We start from the raw sequence: 22,457 nt of genomic DNA on the forward strand, positions 1-22,457 counted from the left end.
AGGGAAATTGGAGCAGAGAGTCTGGCCGGGGGTGTGTTCCAGCAGTCCACTGAGAGAGACGGACGCCCGAAGCAGGGCGGTGGTAACAGTCAGAGAGGAGGCATGGACACAATGTGTGGGTTCTGTTGTGGAGAGAAGTAAATAGCACATTATTTACTTTTAAGTTTTAAGTTGATTTATTTTGAGAGAGAGAGAGAGAGCACAGGTGGGGGTAGGAACAGAAAGAGAGGGACAGAAAAAGAATCCCAAGCAAGCTCCGCGCTGTCATCGCAGAGCCCAATGCAGGGCTCGAACTCACGGACTGTGAGATCATGACCTGAACTGAAATCAAGAGTCGGACACTTAGCCACATGAGCCACCCGGGCACCCAATAACACACTATTTGTAAAGGGCTTTGTAAACCATTCTGCTGGGCACAAGGTGGGGTCATTATGATGGAGATTATGGTTCTGTGTTAAGGAAGGTATGTTAAGTCCCCTGGGCTGAGCTTGTCAGCTGCCCAGAGCGCCCTGGCTCCACTCGGCATCCATTTCCTTCTTTATCACTCATGGTCCTATGGATTCAAGGGTGCACGCTTGGCTACCATCAGGTGAGTTCCTTGTCTTCCAGGCTCACCTTCCCTGGACCCTGGGGATGGGGGAAGGAAGACTTTATCTTGTCCTACTGTCCCAGAGTCCTAATCAGTGTCTGATGTCCAGGGTTTTCCCTGAGGCCCTGGAGGCCTTATTTAAAAGACCCTTGGCAGACATCTGTGGGAACTGCATCCCTAGAGGAGGTTACGCTCCCTGGAGCTCCTTCCCCACGGCAGGGTAGGAGCCCCACCAAGGTTCAAAGGTGGACCAGAAAGAAGTGCAGCTGGGCTGAGTGGGCAGTGAGGTCTTTGGAGGACTGCCTGGGGACAAACCACCAGAAGGAGAAACGGAGATGGCTCTATTTCCAACTAGAAGAATAAGGAAGGGGAAAAAAGCTAGCTAGCAAAATGAAGAGTCTCATCCTTTTGTGGCAAAGAGACCAGCTGTCCACGGATCCCTGTGCCCTCCACGGAGCACCCAGCTACGCTGCACTTCCCAGCACCTTTGTGACCCTGCTTGGCTCTGTGACTAAAGGCACATGGAATACAGGCGTGCCATTACACCGTCCCATGTGCAACCTGACCCGCTCTCCTGCCCCGCATCTGCCCGCTGAATATGACCTTGGAAGCCACTGTTGAAGAGGGCTGCACAGCGGGCAGCCTGGGCTCCCGTGTGGCCACATGGAGCAGAATCTTCCACACGCCCTGCTGATTACACTAAGCCTCAGTGAGAAGGAAACTTCTCTTGGGTTCCAGCTGCTGAGATTCCAGCGTCTTCCTGTTGTCTTCCTGTTACCGTACATAGGAAGTATACCAAGAACATCTGGGCAACACTAATGATGAAGGCCAGTGCTACAAAGAGCAGGTAGGCAGATGTGGCCCGCAGCGTGCTCCAAGGTGATGGTCGGCCAGTGTGCCGAGAGGAGAAGTGACTTTGCGGGTTTTGCCTCCATTATTTGGGACGCAATCGCCAAATACAACCAGGAGACCGGGGGGGGGGGGGGAGAGCCCTTTAGGAACAACTTGATTTGGTTCTAGCGATTTAGGGCCGAGAGTGGGCATGTTGTTCGGCTCCTGGTCATTGACCAGAGTGCTGATCAGAGAGGACCCGGCAGTGTGTGTGAGGAGAAGAGGCAAAGAAGAAATGCTAGAAGACGGGTGGGCCATGGCAGTGAGGAAAATTATGCCTTTAGGGGAGTCCCCAGTTTGGGAACACTTTCAGACAGGGACCATGAAACAACAGCGTGTTGAGGACTCACATGTGGACAAGGAAGACGACTTCTAGGCCAGTCAGTGATTCCCAGGGTCTATGCAGAATTACCTGTTTAATAATGGAGCATAGTACATCATATTTTTTCTTTCTTTCTTTTTACTTTTTTTTTGAGGGGGGTGGGGCAAGGGAGAGAGAGAGAGAGAGAGAGAGAGAGAGAGAGAGAGAGAGAGAGAGAATGTTAACGCCATGCTCAGCGCAGAGCCCGAGGTGGAGCTCGATCCCACGACCCTGGCATCGTGACCCGAGTTGAAATCAAGAGTCGGATGTTTAACCAACTGAGCCACCCAGGTGCCCCCATTGTATTTTCTCTTAGACTCTTTTGAGTTCCCACAGTCTTAGGATATTTTACTGACCTCACGATGCTCATTATCATCACTGGCACAGGCAAAGAAACATCTGGAGTTCAACTCAGAGCGGCTCGTTTTTATAAATGTTTTTACATTAAAGTACAGGCAATTCCTCAGAAATAAAAATGTTGAGTATTCCTTTTCTATGTCAGATATTTCCAGGAACACTAGCAATGTGTGAGGAGGGGAAGTGGGATTCCACCTGGCAACGTGCCAGGAAATGAATTACCTGGGGGACTTTTAACAACTTGATGGATTATGTAGTTGTATTGATATTGTGGATTAACTGTGGCAAACAGGAAATCTAAGCCACCCTGCTCATCTGTTCATTCACTCGCAGTGGATCACATGTAGACTCCTCACCCTGCTACATAAGTGATTTCTAAATCTGTCTGCTTCAGCTACTCTGAACTTCACAGCAATTCATTTATTCAAATATATATATATATATATATTTTTTTTCTTTTTTTTCAATGCCTAGTGTGCTAACGTGGGAGACACAGCAAGCAGTAAATACAACTCTTGGCTCCCTGTCCATGTGGAGCTTCCGGTTTCCCAGAGGAAATAAACACAAGGAATCAATTACACTTCTGTCTACCATGATGATTTGAGTACCTTTAAGTAGTAAAAGCATATACTATTCTGAGGTCATTGGGGGTTGGCTGGGGGCGGGGAAATTCCCCTGAGCTTGCAAGCCCCAAACCAGGGGCGCCTGGGTGGCTCAGTCAGTTAAGCATCTGACTCTTGATTTCGGCTCAGGTCATGATCTCACGGTTTGTGAGTTCGAGCCCCACACCGGGCTCTGGGGGTGGTGGACAGGGTGGAGCCTGCTTGGGATTCTTTCTCTCCCTCTCTTTCTGTTCCTTTCCTGCTTGTGTGCACATTCTCTCTCTCTCTCTCTCTCTCTCTCTCTCTCTCTCTCTCAAGGATAAATAAATAAAACTTAAAAAGAAGTAAAAAAAAAGAAAAAGAAAAGAAGGTCCCAAATCAAAGGGTGAAGCGACTGAACTGTCAGACGTTTGAGTTGCTAATGCGATACCGATGCCATGCAGTATCACGCAGCATTTCTGCTATCTGCTGTTGCCACAAAGAACCACCCCAACACTAGTGGCTTAAAACATCAATTATGTTACCATTACTCACAATTCTGCAGGTCAAGAATTTGAAGGGACCCAATAAGAATGGCCGAGATGACCACTCAGATGTTCGTTGACTCAGCTGAAGAGCTGGACAACTCGGGGGTGGCTGGGACCCTGTGACTGCCACCTTGGTGCTCCACAGGGCCTCTTCCTTTCCAGGTGGTCACTCCACAAGGCCTCTCCACAGGGTGGCTGCACTTCTTACATGGCAGCTCAGGGCTCCCAAGAGCACTAAAGCAGAAGCTTCCAGAACTTCTTCAGGCTCTAGCCTGGAGCTGGCGGGAGTGTGCTGCTTCTACCACATTCTACCGGTTGAAGTGAGCCACAGGGCCAGCCCAGATTCAGTGTTGGGGGAGCTCTACGTGGGTATGAATATTGGGAGGTGTGTTTCATTGGGAACCATCTTTGGAGATCAGCTACGATATTCAGCAAGTGGCACTGTTTAATGAGATTTTTTTTTTTTTTAAACAAAAGTCTTATTCAGGAAGAACCTCTTTCCCCACAAAGGAGTCTGGAAGTACCTTTCTTTAACCACTGCTGCCAAAAAAAATACAGCTAAAAAAAATACAGAGATAGGCAGAACTTTGATTAGAGATTTAAGTATACCACTGTAGTACTACCCACAGGGAAGCACCGTCTCCAGCCTCATTTGGGATCAAGCCTCAAGACTTACAATGGACTTTGATAAGTGGCAGGTGCAAAGGCCAAGATATTCCTTCAAAGGGTTTAAAGACCCCGATACGTGGAAATGATGCAATTTTGAGACAGGGCATGAGAGAGAACAGGGACATTCAGAAGTGGATCCACAGATTGCAAACAAAACAAGGCAGGAGACCTGGTCCTACCTGGACAGAGACTGTCCCCTTGGCCGAGGAAGATGTCAACTCTGACATCAGAACCCCAGCCTAGCATTCCCATAGCTTGCTCTACATATTTCTGCTTAACTGTGTGGTAGACAAAAAAATACGACACTAGGCTCAGCTTCTACACATGTTAAGAGAGCAGGCTCTACAGTCAGAATGTCTGATTATGATGTCTGCCTCTTCTACGTGCTAGAAAAGTGGCCTTACTTTGTGTCAAGTTACTTAACTTTTCTGTTCAGGATTGCCAAGGTACTTAGCACAGCACGGCATATGCACCAGGATTTTGAAAATGTCAACTATTAATATCGTTAATGCTCTTGCTCATATTGTTAATTTCATAATTTCCCATTTATACATCTTTCCAGCTCGATATTTGGCTTGGGTACGGGCTACCGTATCTGCCTACTGATGTGAGCATTTTGGCAGCCGGAGGGGCAAAAAGAGAATAATAGCCCTCTTTCCAGGAGGGACCGTTAATATCTGTCAATGTGCATCCAGTATACAACCTTGTGGCCTTTGCTGGAGAGGAAAACCCTGGCCTCCTGAGCTTGGCTTGCTGCACAGGGTTGATAAACAGCAGCGTTGATGTCAAGGCTGAATCACCTGGGTATCTAAGTCATACTGACTGATCAACCCACGAAGAAACGTCTTTTATGTTGTTTGATGTCCAAACTGGATATTTTAGGAGTCCTACGTGAACGCAGATAGACAGTTTTGATTTTTATTCAAGATATTACTTTGCAAGTTTCTAGGTATCCTGAGTGCATTAGTCCCTGAGTTCTGGAGCCATGTTTGAATAAGTTTATCTGCTGAGGTGTGCAATTGCTCCAGGATCTCTTTATCCCGGTCGATGATGTCACAATCTCTGCATGTGAGCCGGGTCTGGGGGCATTTCCTGTCTCCTGCGAGGGACGTCAGTGGGGCAGGGGGATGGGAGACTCTGCAGTACCTCTGCCTGGCACAAAAGGAAGGGGCAGGTCTCTGCCTGGTGCAAAAGGAAGGGGCAGGCCTAGTCTATTCGGGCTGCTCTACGCTGATACTACAGCCTGAGGTCAAGTGGTAGCAGATTCAGGGGCTGATGAGGGCCCCCTTCCTGGATCCCAGACTGCCATATTCCAGCTTCACGGTCCCTGCATGGTGGAAAGACAAGGAAACCCTCTGGGGTCTCTTTTACAAGGGCACTAATCTCATTCCTGAAGGCTCCACCCTCGTGACCTAACCCCCCTCCGCCCCGCAGAGGCTCCGGCTCCAAATACCATCGCACTGAGGATTAGCTTTCGGCATACGACTTTTTGGGGGTGGGGGGCACAAACATTCTGCCTGTGGCAGTGGGCTCCTGAGCTTACAAGCTATGCCCCTCACCTTCAGTTTTCCTGTCTGGAATATGGGGCTAATTGCATTTACCTCATAGGGCTTTTATGAGGGTTAATGAGTTAAGACTGCAGAAAATATTTGGAACAATTCATGGCACGTTTGGAACAATTCATCGACGCGGGGCTCGAACTCACGGACTGCGAGATCACGACCTGAGCCGAAGTCGGACGCTTAACCGACTGAGCCACCCAGGCGGCCCCCTTGCTTCTGTTTTGAGGATCTGTCCTTTTGAGAGGCAATGCCAAAGAGTGGGCAGAGGGTGGGCATCGGAGGAACAGCGGTCTGAGCTTGAACCTCACTTCTATCCCTTACTGACTGTGGGCAGGCTTCTTTGCGTCTCTGACCCTCTCCATTATAGCTTTTAGAGACATTAGTCACTATTATCAATCAGTTTCTTTACCAAGTATGGGGGTTTATTCCAGGCCTCACACCTCCCCCTTTCTGGACCCTGACTCCGACTCCAAGGACTTCCCTGGAGAAGCGTGAAAGGGACAGAGTGGTGGCCTTTTTCAGGATGTAGAGTTCCACTTGATCCCTAGAGGCTGGCTGCAGTTTTGAGACTCTTCTATGAGGCAGAATGGAGTAGGAGGGGAAGTCCTGGGATTCCCACTCGAGGATGGGGCTCAGGACTCATTCCTGCTACGTGCATGCCACTTGTGTGTGTCCTTCCTGAGTCTCAGGTCCTCACCTGCAGAATACGTACAACATGTCCCATGCACGGGGCACCTGGGCTTTTCAGATCCAGGCAGACTCGCTGAGGTGGGGCAAGCCGAGGTATCCAGGCATTCAAGTCAGAGTCCCCTGGATTCCCTTAGAAACCTGAAGGTAGGTGATGCCTGGAGCCCAGCTACTAGAAACAGGGCACAAACTCTTAAAGAGGCTGGCCCCAGTTGTCTTGGGTTCAGATGCTTGCAGAGTGAGTGGCTGGAGTGTCTTATACCACAGCCTATGTTCTCAGAGGCTGGGAGGGCAGCCTTTGACGGGTTCTGAGGGACACTAACCCGCCCCCTGAGTCTTCCCTGTCCTTCCCACGCAGACCTTGCCAGTAGAGTTTCTTTCCAAGCCCACGAGAACCTTCCCAGGTCTCTCCAGCATCCTCTGATCCTCTGCTCTTTTTGGTATCTGCTCCTGTTACTTCCATGCTGTCCCTTTGGTAGGAGGGTAGTTCTGCCCGATATTTGAAGCCCCATCACAGCCCTTACTTCTGTTTTGTTTTTTTTTTTAATTTTTTTTAAAACGTATTTATTTTTGAGACAGAGAGAGACAGAGCATGAATGGAGGAGGGTCAGAGAGAGGGAGACACAGAATATGAAACAGGCTCCAGGCTCTGAGCTGTCAGCACAGAGCCCAACGTGGGGCTCGAACTCACAGACCGCGAGATCACGACCTGAGCCGAAGTCGGATGCTTAACCGACTGAGCCACCCAGGCGGTCCCCTTGCTTCTGTTTTGAGGATCTGTCCTTTTGAGAGGCAATGCCAAAGAGTGGGCAGAGGGTGGGCATCGGAGGAACAGCGGTCTGAGCTTGAACCTCACTTCTATCCCTTACTGACTGTGGGCAGGCTTCTTTGCATCTCTGATCCTCTCCATTACAAAGCGGCGAGGACAAGTACAGCGGTTGCCAGGATTAGAGGCAATACGCGTCAACTTCCTGCACAGTGCTCTACACGCGGCAGACATTCGGTGCCCTGGAACTATTACTGTCTCACCCTCCACAATGCCTGTAGCTTGTCCATGGCCGGGCCGTGGGAGGGCACCCACACAGATGTGGAATCATCAAACCATGCAAGTTAATCAATAGGTCATTCGATCTTAGGGTACCCCAGGGCCAGGCTTCAATCTGCCCTGAGTCAAATCTCAAACTTTTGTCAGGAAGCCTGACCAGAACACTCACCAGAACCGTGTCTTCTCCTGACATCTCGAGGCATCCCTTTCCAGCTGGGCAGGAAGAAGAAACCCTCTGAGGAGAACCCACTCACTGCTTTGAGTTTCCAGCCATGGCTCCCAATCCCACAGGTGTCCGGGAAGAGAGTCGGCATCCTATAAATGCTGAGGAAGAATGACAGTGATCGTGACCAACAAAGCGTAAGGATAATCACAGCAGGTTTCAAAAACTAGGCTTCGTGTTGACTACAAAAAGGTATAATCGCACGGGGTCCCCACAGTGCTTCTGAGGCTATCATTGTTTTTCAAGCAGCTCTGACCCAGTTGTAGAAACACTGGTGCTGCAGAACTTTGGCAGAAGGAAAAGCCCCCCTCTCCCGAACCCCCTCTCTGCTCCCCCAAGTCCCCTCACTGCTCCACCTTCTCGAATTCCAGTCTCCGGTTGCCAGGAGGGCGCTAGAGTGAGGGAGGCAGCGGCTGAGTCTCGGCCAAGGCTGCCTTGCCAGGTTTCTTGTCAATACCTGTTGACATTTCTCTGAGTAATCGGTCCAGGCGCCTCAGGTATATTTCTTCCTATCACTGGATGGATTACGGGGGCTCTATTGATTTTGTGGTTTCATGTGTGAAAGATCTAATCTTAATCCTCCGTTGTTCATTTTCCTTAACCTTTTAATAACATGATAGGGAGGCAACCCATCAGAATGGAAATTGTTTCTTAGGCATGTTGTCATAAATACATGCCAGGGACTGTTTTATTGTACAGGAGAAGCCATATTTTTTGGAAATAATAATAATGATAAAATTTGTATGGTGTATTGCAGTTTACAAAGCACTTTCCCATATCAACTCATTTAATTCCAACAGCAACCCTGATAGGCAGGAGTTATTTTATTTACTTTGATTTATTTATTCTGTGAGTCTTTCCACAACATGAATTTTTATTATTACCCACTGTGTCACAGATGAGGAACCTGTATCGCTCAAGGTCACACAACTCTTAAAAATAAGGTGTGGAGTCGGGGTGAGCTGTACTTAAATCCTGAAGTGGTCAAGTTGCCGCTGTGTAACCTTGGCTGAGGGGTGTATGCACCCCATGGTCCTTTTCTTTACAAACAAAACAGATGATGCAACCTTCCTGAGATTTTGTAAGGATTAAAGATGAGGTGGGTAAACCCCCTGAACTGTGCCTGGCACCAGGGAAAGGTTTAACAAATGTTAGCTATTATAATTAATAATAATCTTAGTTATATGATAAAGGGAGGACTTACGCCAAGGGCTTTATGTCAAGCCTAGTTCTCCTCTGCTGGTGGGAAAATTAGGGTCTGCCTTTTCTTTCCCTCTCTCTCGTTTCTTTCTCTAAAGTCTAAAATCCCAGGGAATGACACATAAACCAAGGCTGTTCAGGTGAACACTGGGAAGTCTCTTTTAAGGCTGAGAGTGAAGAGTGAGAGCCTCATGATAGCAGCACTCTTGAGTCTTTCTAGAGCAGGATTCCACACCGCTGGCACACGGTGGTACAGTTCCAGATCCTGGAGGCATCCTGCCCATACCTGTGTCCTGCTGATGAAAGGCCGATGGGTAGGGCATGCGGATGTTCTCACCGTAGCTTGGAAAAGTTACCCGGGTAATTGCCTTGAGACCAGAAAGCGGAGGGACTGAGACTTTATTTCCAGCCATGCCACTCACTAGCTCTGAGGCCTTGAGAGAGTAATCTCCTTTACCCGGGCCTCAGCTTTCTCATTTTTAAAATGAGAGCATTCAGGGAAGTCTAGGTGGCTCAGATGGTTAAGCACTGGACTCGATTTCGGCTCAGGTCATGGTCTCACAGTTTGTGAGTTCGAGCCCCACATCAGGCTCTGTGCTAACAGTGCAGAGCCTGCTTGGGATTCTCTGTCTCTCCCTCTCTCTTTGCCCATCCCCCCCCTTGCACTCTCTCTAAATACATACATACGTACATAAGCAAACTTAACATTTAAAAGACATAAAATGAGAATGTTCACCTATAATTTGTGTTTTCCAGCCCAAATTTAGCTAGAAACTAAAAAACAAAAAACAAAAAAAACAAAAAAACAAAAACAAAAACAAAAACAAAAAAAACCAAAAAACAAAGACAAAAAAACCAATTTAAATTCCATACCCCATTTCCAGTCTCAGAAACGAGAGTGGGGAAGAAGGAAGCAGCAGGAAGACGCATAAAAGAAATGCTCATGTTAGGAAATCTTAGTTTGGATGATTCTGAAGTTTCTTCTGGAACTCACATTCTATAGCTGTAGCACTCCAGAGCTGAAACCCACTGCCACGCTGTCTCACAGCTTTTTGTATTCGTTCTGAAGCTTACTCAACAACGGGGGCCAGAAACAGATGTATCCCCAGCCTCCAAGTGCATTTCCTTTCCCCTGCCCTCCTCCCATCTCCCCTTCTCTCCTCTCCTCTCCCTTCCTTTCCTTTCCTTTCTTTCTGTGAGAAAGGCATTATCTTCTGGGTCAAATCCTGGGTCTCCAGTGATAAATCCTACGTTTCCTGACTTGTAGTACTTGGTACATGTCATTCCTGGGCTTTGTGCTCAGTTCTTCACTCTCTGTCTGGGGAACTTATGTTCATTTCTGCATGATCCACCTTAAATGTCACCTCCTTTGCAAAGCCTTCCCTGACTATCCCAAGAAAAGAAACCACTTCCTGTTCTGGACCCACAGCACTATCTCTACGACAGAATTCCTGACACCGAATTATAATTCCTTGGCTACCTGTTCCCTCATCTTCCTCCACCTGTGCACACTTCCTTTTTTTTTTTTTTAACGTTTATTTATTTTTGAGACAGAGAGAGACAGAGCATGAGCAGGGGAGGGCCAGAGAGAGAGGGAGACACAGAATCTGAAGCAGGCTCCAGGCTCTGAGCGGTCAGCACAGAGCCTGACGTGGGGTTCGAACTCGTAAGCTGTGAGATCGTGACCTGAGCCGAAGTTGGGCGCTCAACCGACTGAGCCACCTAGGTACCCCATATTTTTTTAATGTTTTTAATGTTTATTTATTTTTGAAGGAGAGAGAGTGTGTGAGCAGGAGAGGGTCAGAGAGAGAGGGAGACACAGAATCTGAAGCAGGCTCCAGGCTCTGAGCTGTCAGTGCAGAGCCCGACGCGGGGCTGGAACTCACAGAGCGCGAGATTGTGACCTGAGCCGAAGTCGGACGCCTAACCGACTGAGCCACCCAGGCGCCCCAGTGTGCACCCTTTCAAGGGGAGGGCTGTGTTATTCATTTGATATCCTGAACACTTGTAGAGAAGTCCTATTTGGATACCGCCTTGTTGGTAAGAATGGTAGTAATCCTGTTAAAACAGCCTTTATTAGTCACTGATTTACTTATTCATAGACTCGTATTATTTTATAGTATAGGAAAGACATTACGTTTATCATCCAGCCTCTTCACTTAAGTTAGAAACTGGAGCTCAGAGAGGTAAAGTAATGTACCCAAGGCTACCCAGCAATGCAGACCCACTCAACTCCAGGACCCCTACCTCGGCCCTGTGCTTTTCTCTCAGTCCTAGTTGTTCAGTAAGGCCTTGCTCCTCACCGACTATGTGCTGGGCACTGTGGTTTATGCAGGGAGATGGGATTAGCATGCCATGGTTCCCGCTCTACAGGGGTTTACATTCCGAGTAGGAAAGCAAAGACATTTATCCACATCATCTAAACCACCCATGAGAACATAAGCCCCACTGATTCACTAGCGTACCGACCATCTCCTGAGAACGGGTCACAGATGCCAACTAATGTTCCTTCAGGAACACTGCTCTGTTCTCACTTGCGTTGAGCTGCCTTATGCCCCTGATTCTGAAACCTACGCCTTGTATTCTCGCTTTGACAGCTGTTTCTGCCCACATTCTGCCCTCTGCTCACCCCTGTTTTGGAGTCTGTCTGACTCTTCCTCCTGGCATTTTGTGCCCAGGCTTTCTGCTTTTTTTTTTCTTTTTTAATGTTTATTTATTTATTTGAGAGAGAGAGAGAGAGAGAGAGAGAGAGAGAGAGAGAGAGAGAGAGAGATGGAGACACAGAATCCCAGGAAGCCTCTGCACTGACGCAAGTTCAAACTCACGAACTGGGAGATCACGATGTGAGCTGAAATCCAGAGTTGGATGCTTAACTGCCCGAAACGCCAAGGCGCCCGTCCTCAGGCTTTCTTGTGTGATCTTGAGGCTCTTCTCAATCTGTCTCTTGCTTTCTTGATAGAGACTCCCTACTCTAGTTTCCCGGCCCACAAATCCCCGCTGCCACACTCTGCACCATTTGTTGGGTTAGTGCTAGCATCCATAATGAAATTAACTTGAATCTGGCCCAATTACAGAGATATTTCTATTGGCCCCTTTCTTGGGGCCTCTGGCAATGCTAGCTTTCTTTTAGTGGAGAACAAATCTGCTAAAGCACATTTTTCTTGAGATGATGGTTTCCAGTGCAGCACTTGGTTTGCAAATTATTGCACCGTTTGCAAAATGCAATCCTTGCTCTACCGAAAATGTCATCAGTATAGAGCATGGATGGCTTTGTAGAATATTATTTTGGGGGTAAGCTTATGCAGGGCTTGATAAAAACCTGTTCCTCATGATCCATAAGCCAGATGTTTCCATTGAGATAACATGGCATTGTTAGTGGTGAGTCTCACACACTAATGTAACAGATAATTATCTTTCCATCCTCTGTTCAAGTAAATAGGGAAAGAACCAGAGAAAGGTATCATAGCCAACTATGGCCTAGGAGCCTCCTGAAAGTCAGGGGGGTCCCAAGTGGAAAGGGGAGGACAGTCACCCCACTTTCACTTTCTCCAGGAAGCAGAGAGTGGAGAAAGAGCACGATTTGGAGTCTGTGGGTCAGTGTTCCAATTCTGGCTGCCCTATTTATCTGGAGAGTATGTTTCCTGCCCCTGAATTTCAGTTTCTTCTTCATAAAATGCTAGTGAGAATACTTATCTCATAGGGCTGTGTGACAACAAAGCAAACATGCAGATAGGCTAACCCCCACCGCAAACACCAGCATCTATGAAAAGGACCTGGTCATAGGAGAAGTGGAGAAGGGGGGCCTGGGGAAAAGGGAGGAGCTCGAAGGGCCTGGTGGCCAAGGTCAAATAACCATGTCTAGGGGGAGTGGGCAACTGGGTGTGCCCTAGCTCAGTAATGAGTCAGAGGGAGATTTCTGGGAGACTGAGGAGAGACTTGAAGCAGGCCTCCATCCTGGTAGGATGGAATCCAGAATCTCAGGGGGGAATCAGAGGCCTGGCTCAGGTAAGCATGTCAGAACCCCAAGCAGGCCTGCTGGCACTGTGGCGGGACCCCAGTCTCCTTGCAGCACTGGGACAGCCACCAAATACTGGAACTAAAACTCGAATACTGGGATTGGGTGCTCCCTGCCAGGATCTAACCAGAAAGGGGCTGAGGAGATCCATTCTGACTGGGACAGCAAAGCCAGCTTGGAACCCCGCTTGTGGGTGGGGACGTGACTGCTAATGAACTGCCTCTGTGGTCAGACCTGGCTCAGGGCCGAACAAGGTGGTGCTGACTTTGAGGAGGCTTCTGGGACCTCTGGAGGAGACTCAGCAACCACTCAGGGTGTAGCTTCATGATGAAATTCTAGAAACCTTGCCAGTCATTGTAAGTTTAAGCCTTTCTTGTCTGTTTGAAAGCCCCGGGGGGGGAATATTTGAGTCATCCAGACTTAATTCTACAGGTAACATGGAACCATGGAAGCTCTTAGAGGAATGGAGTAAGTGCAGAGTTGCATTGGATATTTATCAGACATTGTTTAAAAGGAAAGTCAAGGTGACCACTTAGAAGGCTTAACCTGCAGTAGTAGTGGAATGGAGAAGAAGGGACATTTGTGCTCAAGGTGGAATTGTCAAAATTGTCTTGTAAAGGCTGGGGAGGGGGGGTTGGATGATGGATCGTGCGGCACTTCTTCCCTTGCCCCTCGAGTCAGGTACTCGACGGCAGAAAGGCCGGGATACTACACCCACCTTACTCTTCCCCGCAACGGAGAAGCCCACTGGGGTTGGAAGAAAGGGTGAGACACTCTAGCCAGGTGGGGTGGCTCAGGCAGAGCCTTGGAAGGGAGGGAAGGAGAAGTCCCACCAGCTCATTCCAGAGCTGAATTTCAAGCCACTTGTCTGTCGGGTCTCTGCTTCCCATTGGAAGGGTGGGCTGGGTGACCACCCCTGCTTCCAAAAGAGGATTTTAATGGAGCATAAAGAGCACCAGCAGCCACGTAGGCCTGCCAGAGAAAATCTGCCTCGGCTCCTCGCTGGCCGTGGACCTCCAACACGTCATTAATACTTAACAGACACGAATGCAGAGTTTGCATATGCTAGGCACTTTATGAATGCTGGCTCATTTATTCCTCATTACAAAGATATTCTCATCTGTGTTTTACAGGTGAGCCGATGGTAGCTCAGAGAAGTTAACTCACCCAATGTCACAGAGCCAGGAGGTGACAGAACTGAGCAGCTGGGATTTGAATTGCACACTGAAGACTTGTGCACTTTACTGTAGGGACACTGTGCCTCCGCTTTAGAGACACGCACGTACGTACACATTTATCTATATCGATCTACGTGTACATGAAGGGTGATATTCCAAATCCATGGTTCAGTGAAGACAAACAACTTACATGCCCAGCATACTATTTATGTATTAAAAAAGCAAACACCAAGAGATAAAACTATGTATTCTTGTAGTAAACCTTTGTGAGTGTCAATACCTAGACGACTCTAGGAGAGTAGCCCGAATGCCTCATTGGTTTTCTCTAGAAAAGGAACAAGGACGGAAGGGCATGGTCAAGAGTTAGTTTTCTCTGTAATATTAAAGTTGTCATATTAACACTGTATTTATAATTGCTATGGTATTGCTATTTGTAAGTGCTATGCTATAGCTTAGCTATACAAGCTGTGCTTATAAATAGCAAATATAAATATAGCAAATGTATTTATAATTGCCGTAGCATAGCAAGATGATCCAAAAACGAATGGCAAAACGGGGTAGCAGAGATATCAGAGTTAGAAGCAAGCTCAGGAAAGCTTTATATTTATATATTTTACCTTTTATATTTTATCCCCCCCCGTCGTGTTTTTAATTTTTATATTTGCTAACATAAGAAGTATATGCTAAATAAAGACAGTGTCGTTAGAAATTGTGAATCATGAATTATGGGTTTCATAGACTGACTTAGATGTTTCCCTTGATCATGGCTTTTTTGAGGCAAGGGGAGGTGGGTGGTGATGGTATTGCCATAGCCGTGAGAAGAAAGGCAGATTGCAGCTGCTTGGGAACAGGAACCCGTGGGCCCTCTTTCAACTCCCCAGCTGCTGCCATCTCTAAAACGTCTTTGGTGTTCCCCAGAGGAACCTCGTGCCCGCTGAGCCTGCACGCACTGGCTGTGCAAGATGCACCGTGGCCCAGGCCTCCCCACGCTGTTCCCACCTTTTCCAAGAATGCATGCGGGGCAGGGTGCCGGGTCTTTCCTAAGGCCTCTGTGAACCTGTTTAGAGGATGATAGTGACTCATTCAAAACGGGTCCAAAGACTGGCTTCCTTTGAGAAGGGGATCGAGAGATCTCTAGCGACTGCTTCACCAGGGTCGTCTGAAGCATAGAGGGAAACACTACTTACGTGTTTGAGCCCGTTGTGTTCATTCCGAACCCTCTTCTCTCTCTCCGTCATCCAACATCACCAAATCACCTCTGGAAGGTTCAGTGGGCACTGTACTGATGCTCAATGCGGAGTCAACCCGGTGTAAGTAAGAACCCAGTTTCTGGAGTCAGACCCTGGTGTCAATCTCGGCCCTTCCAGCAGCTGCCTCTGTGACCTGGGTGCTTTCAAAACCCAGTGTCATAGTTTGCAAAATGGGAACATTAACAGTTGGAGCCTCACAGAGCTGTAGTGAGGATGATGAATTGCAATGATTTAAGTAAAGCATTTCACACAGTATCTGGCCACAAATTAAAACCTCAACAAATATTATCTATTATGATGCTATCTGCATTGGACATATGTGTCTAATAGCTCCTTGTTTCCTAAAATAAAGTTTATTTCTTTATGCTTAAAAAGGTAATAGATATTAGGGCGCTTGGGTGGTTCAGTTGGTTAAGCATCCAACTTCGGCTCAGGTCATGACTCACACAGTTTGTGGGTTTGAGCCCTATGTTGGGTTCTGTGCTGACAGCTCAGAGCTTGGAGCCTGCTTTGGATTCTGTGACTCCCACTCTCTCTGCCCCTCCCCTGCTTGTGCTCTGTCTCTCTCTCTCTTTTTCAAAAATAAATAAATATGAAATAGTCAACAGATATTCATCATAGGGAAAATTTAAAACAAAATAACATTCAGCACAAAGAATAAAATGGAAGTCATATGTAATCCTATTCCCTGGGTTTTGGTAGGTTTTTTGTATGAATGTATGTGAATGCATATATTTATATAACCAAATTAGAATCATAATGTATAGATGACTTTACATTCTGCTATATTGAATTGTTAATAAAAATGTGGCATGGAGATAGGGCACCCGGGCAGCTCAGTCAGTTAAGCGTCCAACTCTTGATTTCCGCTCAGGTCATGATCTCACAGTTCACGATTATAAGCCCTGTGTAGGGCTCCATGCTGACAGTGAGGATCCTGCTTGGGATTCTCTCTGTCTCTCTCTCTCTTTCTCTCTCCCTTACCTGTTCATGCGTGCTCTCTCTCTTTCTGTAAATAAATAAATAACTTGAAAAAAAAAGTGGCATAGGAAACCCTGGGATAAAATACAGGTTCTACAACATTATTTAAAAAATTTTTTCTTTTTAATGTTTATTTATTTTTGAGAGACAGAGAGAGACAGAGTGTGGGCAGGGGAGGGGCAGAGAGAGAGAGAGAAAGACACAGAATCTGAAGAGGCTCCAGGCTCTGAGCCGTCAGCACAGAGCCCGACGCGGGGCTCGAACTCATAAGCCGTGAGATCATGACCTGAGCCGAAGTCGGACGCTCAACCGACTGAGCCACCCAGGCACCCCTACAACATTATTTTAATGATTGCATAGTTCACATTCATAAATCTTACTTATTGCTGGTAAAGATAAATATGAGAAATATGGCTCCTGTCTTCAAGGAGCTTATCATTGGGCATTTGGGAACAGCATCCCATTCTACAGATATAACATTTAGACATTCTCATAGCAGTGGTAATTTAGACTTCCAGTATTTCTCTATTATACATTATATAAGTGAAGGGCATATTAATATCTATTTGTTCACTACTATGGGAATTTTCATCTTATGAATTCCAGTTTTAGGCATGGAATTACCATGTTGAACATTATGCACCTTTTAAGAGATTTTGATTTAAAAATATCTTTGAATCAAATACTCCAAGTATTTGAGGGTGCCCGCATCCTCATATCCTTATCAACCTGGGGATAAATACATTTTTGTCACTGCTAATTTGAGAGACAAAAATTATCTTGTTTTCACGTGAATTTATTACAAAAATGTATGCATTTAAAAAATAGGTTTGGCCACTAGCAATATTGCAAATATAAAGTGTGCAGCAACATTTCAAAAAGTGCAATTAGGTTTAGATGAGAAGTTTGTTTTCTCACCCCATTCCCTCCCCCCACCCCCTGCCCCGGGTTAGCATGTGCCTAACACCGATGGATGGGGACAAAGACTTTGCTTCCCCAGCATATAGAACAATGCCTAGCACATAGCAGGTACTCAACAGATATTTATTAAATGAATGGGAAGTTTCCTGAATTCCATAATAAACATTTTCTATGGATACATAAGCACCTAGATGCATACTTTTTATATTATTAATAGAAATGGGAACTTACTTGGGGTGCCTGGGTGGCTCAGTCGGTTGAGCATCTGACTTCAGCTCAGGTCATGATCTCGCCGGTCCCAATTTCAACTCCCACGTCGGGCTCTGTGCTGACAGCTCAGAGCCTGGGGCCTGTTTCAGAGTCTGTGTCGTCCTCTCTCTTTTTCACTGCCCCTCCCCTGCACACACTCTCTCTCTGTCTCTCTCTCTCTCAAAAGAGAGAGGTGCCCATTAAAGGGGCACCTGGGTGGCTCAGTCGGTTAACCAGCTGACTTCAGCTCAGGTCATGATCTTACGGTTTGTGAGTTTGAGCCCCACATCGGGCTCTGTGCTGACAGCTTGGAGCCTGGAGCCTGTTTCAGATTCTGTGTCTCCCTCTCTCTCTGTTCCTTCCCCACTCGCACTCTGTCTCTCTCTCAAAAATAAATAAAGATGAAAAAAATTAAAAAAAAACATTAAAAAAAACCCAGGAACTTACCAAAACCAGTCTTTTTATGTACCTTTGATATTTGTTTATTTAAATTATTTAGACTTGTTTCATTTTTTTAAAAAAAAATGCCACATAATACCATCATTTAGTTAACGGACTCCCTATTGATGAAACATTGTTACTTTCTGTATGGAGCTATTATTTATGAAGCACTTTGTATTTCTCTTTTAGGAATTGTTCATATTGTTTACTAATGTTTCTCTAAATTTTGTCTGTAAGCTTTTAGGAGCTCTCTGTATATTCAGGATAGTAAAGCTCTGTTTATAAGGTATGCTATACATATTTTCCTAATTTTCTAAGGCCTTTTAATGTTCTTTATAGCATTTTTTATGTAAATATAGCTTTTCATGAAATTAAATCTATCCAAATTTTTAGAAATATGTATTTTCTTTATATTTATGGGGGGGGCTTTTTACACCTACATAAACATTCATTAATATTTTCCCCTTAAATACACTTTCATGTCTATTTGATATTTCATTTATGTGGAATTTAATTAACAATATCGTGTGAGGTAGGAATCTTTTTCTAGCAGTTTTTATTACCCCCGTTCATTTATTTGAAAAGTCTTTAGCTCCACTGATCCAAATACTTTCAATTACACATTAATTAATTATACTTTAATTTCTTGGGCTTCTGTGTCTTACATTCCGTTTCATTGATCATTGTATTTTTTTGGCCCTTTAACAATAATTTAAAATTATTTTGTCTGTATATTTTGAGATCTTTTTGATAGTATGAGTTTCTTTCCATTAAATTAACTTTTTTTGGAATATACTCACTAGCTTTTCTCTTTCAGATACACAATAGAATATGACTGAACATGAATATGTGATTGGAGATATAGAATTGAGATTATGTTTGGAATTGCAGTGTTGTAAATTACAGATCTTCCCTCATTTATACGTACCACTAAACCCATTTTTTAAAAAAGTATTTTTTTAAAAATGTTTATTTATTTTTGACAGAGAGAGAGAGAGACAGAGCATGAGCAGGGGAGGGGCAGAGAGAGAGGGAGACACAGAATCCGAAGCAGGCTCCAGGCTCTGAGCTGTCAGCACAGAGCCTGACGTGGGGCTCGAACTCACGGACCGTAAGATCATGATCTGAGCTGAAGTTGGACGCTCAACCGACTGAGCCACCCAGGCGCCCCCTCCCAATAAACACATTTTAAGTTGAAAATATCGTAAGTGAAAAATGCAGGTAATACATATAATCTGCGGAACATCATAGCTTAGTCTAGCGTACCTTAAATGTGCTCAAACACAGCAGCTGGCAACTGGAGAAATCATCTACCATAAAGCCTATTCTATAATAAAATGTTCAAAATCTCATGTAATTTATTACATAACATGCTGGACACGAACAACAGGATGGTTGTACGTGTATTGGTTGTCAACCCTGGTGACCGTATGGCTGAGCTGCCCAACATCGCGAGAGAGCATCTTACGACCTATCGCCAGCCCAGGAAAAGATCAAACCTCCAAGTACAGTTTCGACTGAATGCGTACTGCTTTCTCGCCATGGTAAGCTTGAACAACCATAGGTCGACCCATCAGAAATCAGGGACCATCTGTAATCAGGGAGAAGTGACATTTTTATAATGTTGAAGCTTCTTTCCTCAGTTTGTTTAGTTACTTTGTGCCCGCTGACAACATTTTGTAGTTTTTAAAAACCCAGACCTTATATCTTCAGTATTAAACTTATTCTTGGGTAATGAAATCTATTTATACCATGAAGTGTTCTAAAAGGCCATTTCTAGCAATATAGAAAATATTGATTTTTATATGCTTATTTTTAAACTAACCCTCTTAATTCTATTAGTTTCTTATCGTTTCTGATATTTCTCATTAGAAAGTATAATCTGCAAACACTGATAATTTCCTCATTTTTAATACTTGATTTCCTTTTCTTATATTAACGCATGCACTGATTGAGGTGATAGAAGCTGACAGTTTGACCTCCCTTTGATTTTAATGGGAATGACTACAGGTTTTGCCCTTACATTTCATATTGGTTGTTGGTTTGATGTAGATGTTCTTTATCATGTGAAGGGAACTCTTTAATTCTAGTTCCCAGTGGCAGAGGATAATGAATTTTATCAGATGCCTTTTTGGCATCCACTAAGATGAGACAGGCTCTTTTGACCTATTAATTGCATTCCAAGAATCAACTTTATTTAGTCATGGTTTACAGCTGGGTTTAACTTGCTAATATTTAATTTAGGAATTTCTGATTATTCATTAGAAGGGTTAGGCTATAATTTACCCTACTTTTTGATGTGTTATTATTCGAGCTTTGAAATATGAATTGAGAAGCTGCTTTTGTCCCCCCTGTGTTATTCAACAGCTTAAATAGTGAGTCATTTTCTCCCTTCACTTGCAGCCACTCCAGGCACCCCATGCTCATTGGCCCTGACAGTTCTTTTTGTTTGTTTGTTTGTTTATTCTGAAAGTGAGAGCAAGAGCGAGAGCAAGAAAGAGGGAGAGAGGGAGAGACAATGTGAGCGGGAGATGGGCAGAGGGAGAAGAGATAGAATCCCAAGCAGGCTTCACCCTCTGAGCACAGAGCCCTATGGGGGGCTCAACCCCACGAACTGTAAGGTCATGACCTGAGCTGAAATCAAGAGTTGGATGCTTAACTGACTGACCCACCCAGGCGCCCAGCCCTGCCAGTTCTTCTAAAACTTTCCGTCTGCTGCCAATGCCTCTTGATGGACTCCTACGCATTTCCTAGGACACAACACCGCCATCGACACTTTTATACAGACTTGCCCCACCACTCCCTTAATGTTACCGAGTGCCTTTATTCCAGCACTAATCCTACTATAATTTACTCATCTATTAACCTACTTTTCCCATCAGATTTTGAGCTTCTGGAAGCAGGGACAGCCATGGATGCATTTAAAAAAGAAATTTCTGAATCTCCAGGGCTTATCCCAGGACCTGGCACACAGCATGTGCTTAATAACTCCTTGTTACATGAATACACCCATGATACATTTTGCTTCAAATGTGGCCAGTGAAAAAATTTCAAAGAGGTATGTGTATGCTCCTTTGCTTTTCTTTGACAATAAAATAGAGATAATAATCACTCACTGCCATTCTGACACTTGGCAGAGCGCTGTGCTGGGAGAATGGATGTGAAAGAATAAAGGATAAAGTCAAAGAATTAAGTACAAAAATACACAAGAGCTTTCAGACCGTCTTTGATAATAAAAGGTAACGTGCACTGAGCATTTACTATGTTCCAGGTACGGAATTATCAAATTTATTTCTCATAACAGCCCAATGAGGTAGATACTATTGTCTCAATTTTACATGTGAGCGAACGGAATTTTAGAGAGCTTACATGATTTGTCTGAGGTCAAACAACGGGCACGCCTGCAGCCAGAACCTAATTCAGACTTTCCGAATTCAGGGTCCACTCTGTGGAAGATGCTCTATCTGGACGCATCAGTAAAGACAACGTGCTCCACTTACGTGAGAAAAGAGACAAATGATAAGCAAAGGGCGAAGATTTCGTCAAATTCTCTACTTCCTCAGCTTACCTTTGTTTAGTGCACAACAGAGAAAAACAAAAAAACAGATTATTGAGAGTATCTACCCGATTGCCTTTGCTATCATTTGCCTCTCTTTTTTTTTTTTTTAATTTTTTTTTCAACGTTTATTTATTTTTGGGACAGAGAGAGACAGAGCATGAACGGGGGAGGGGCAGAGAGAGAGGGAGACACAGAATCGGAAACAGGCTCCAGGCTCTGAGCCATCAGCCCAGAGCCCGACGCGGGGCTCGAACTCACGGACCGCGAGATCGTGACCTGGCTGAAGTCGGACGCTTAACCGACTGCGCCACCCAGGCGCCCCTTTTTGCCTCTCTTCTGATGAAAGGGGGCTAGCCATCGAGTAAGGTTCCCTTTAGTTTTTAGTTTATGCTACAATGCTGCTTTCTCCCCAAAGGACATATGCTGGACCGTGGGATCATGGACCACCTTTCTTTTTCCCTCTATGAAGGGGACAAGGCAGGTAAGAGGAGACAACTTTCCTTAATGATTTAAAGAATTAAGTTCCTGGATTCTTAAGCTCATGGCCTTGAGCTATAGGTGAGTGACTGTGACCTATAATCTGAAATGAGACAGATGTCAGGGTTCTCCCCACCCCCAAAGCGGAGGCACCATAGAAGGGCTAAAAGCAGAACAAGAAGCAGAGGACTTTAGCGCTTTACTGTGGACGTCTCCAACCACTCCTGCTTGCTCCCCACTCCAGGCTGCGACCCCAGCGTGAGTGACAGGAGTGGGGAGAGGTGTTCAGAAGATTAAAGGCCCAAGTCACCAGAGGATGCCGTCTCGCAAGAATATTTAGACATTTTCCACTTGGCAGTCATTAATATTCTCCAGCAAACGATAAGCAGAAAACCTGTTCAAAAAGGCTCCCTCTTCAGATCTTGGTACCCTGGAAGATAAAGTGAATGCTAGGGTTTTGTTTTGAAATTAAATATTCATTGGCTTGGGTTACAGCCATTACAGTTCTTGAGAACAAAACTGAATTTTTCCTTTGTTTGAAAACAACGACAGTCATTTCACTTTTAAGAATCAATTTCCGTACTGCGTCAGTCAGGGTAACGCATGGTGTGATTCTTGTAATAGAACAGTCACTACTTAGAATTGAATACAGAATGGCTCCAAGGATTTCATC

At 45.4% G+C, this 22,457-nt stretch overlaps 1 long non-coding RNA gene across 2 annotated transcripts; it reads left to right on the plus strand.

Moving 5' to 3' along the window:
* The first annotated feature begins 299 nt into the window (after positions 1–299).
* On the plus strand, positions 300–22,294 carry LOC111561746. Of its 2 annotated transcripts, none has more exons than XR_006584315.1 (7): positions 300–1,436; positions 13,862–14,010; positions 19,139–19,292; positions 20,631–20,806; positions 20,886–20,987; positions 21,723–21,788; positions 22,029–22,294. It is a non-coding gene; the product is annotated as an uncharacterized LOC111561746 (long non-coding RNA). The 2 variants fall into 2 exon arrangements; XR_002744507.2 differs by lacking the exon at positions 300–1,436 and adding an exon at positions 10,561–10,753.
* The last annotated feature ends 163 nt before the right edge of the window (positions 22,295–22,457 follow it).

Source organism: Felis catus, chromosome C1 (genome assembly GCF_018350175.1).
Source record: "Felis catus isolate Fca126 chromosome C1, F.catus_Fca126_mat1.0, whole genome shotgun sequence".
Classification (NCBI taxonomy): Eukaryota; Metazoa; Chordata; class Mammalia; order Carnivora; family Felidae; genus Felis; species Felis catus.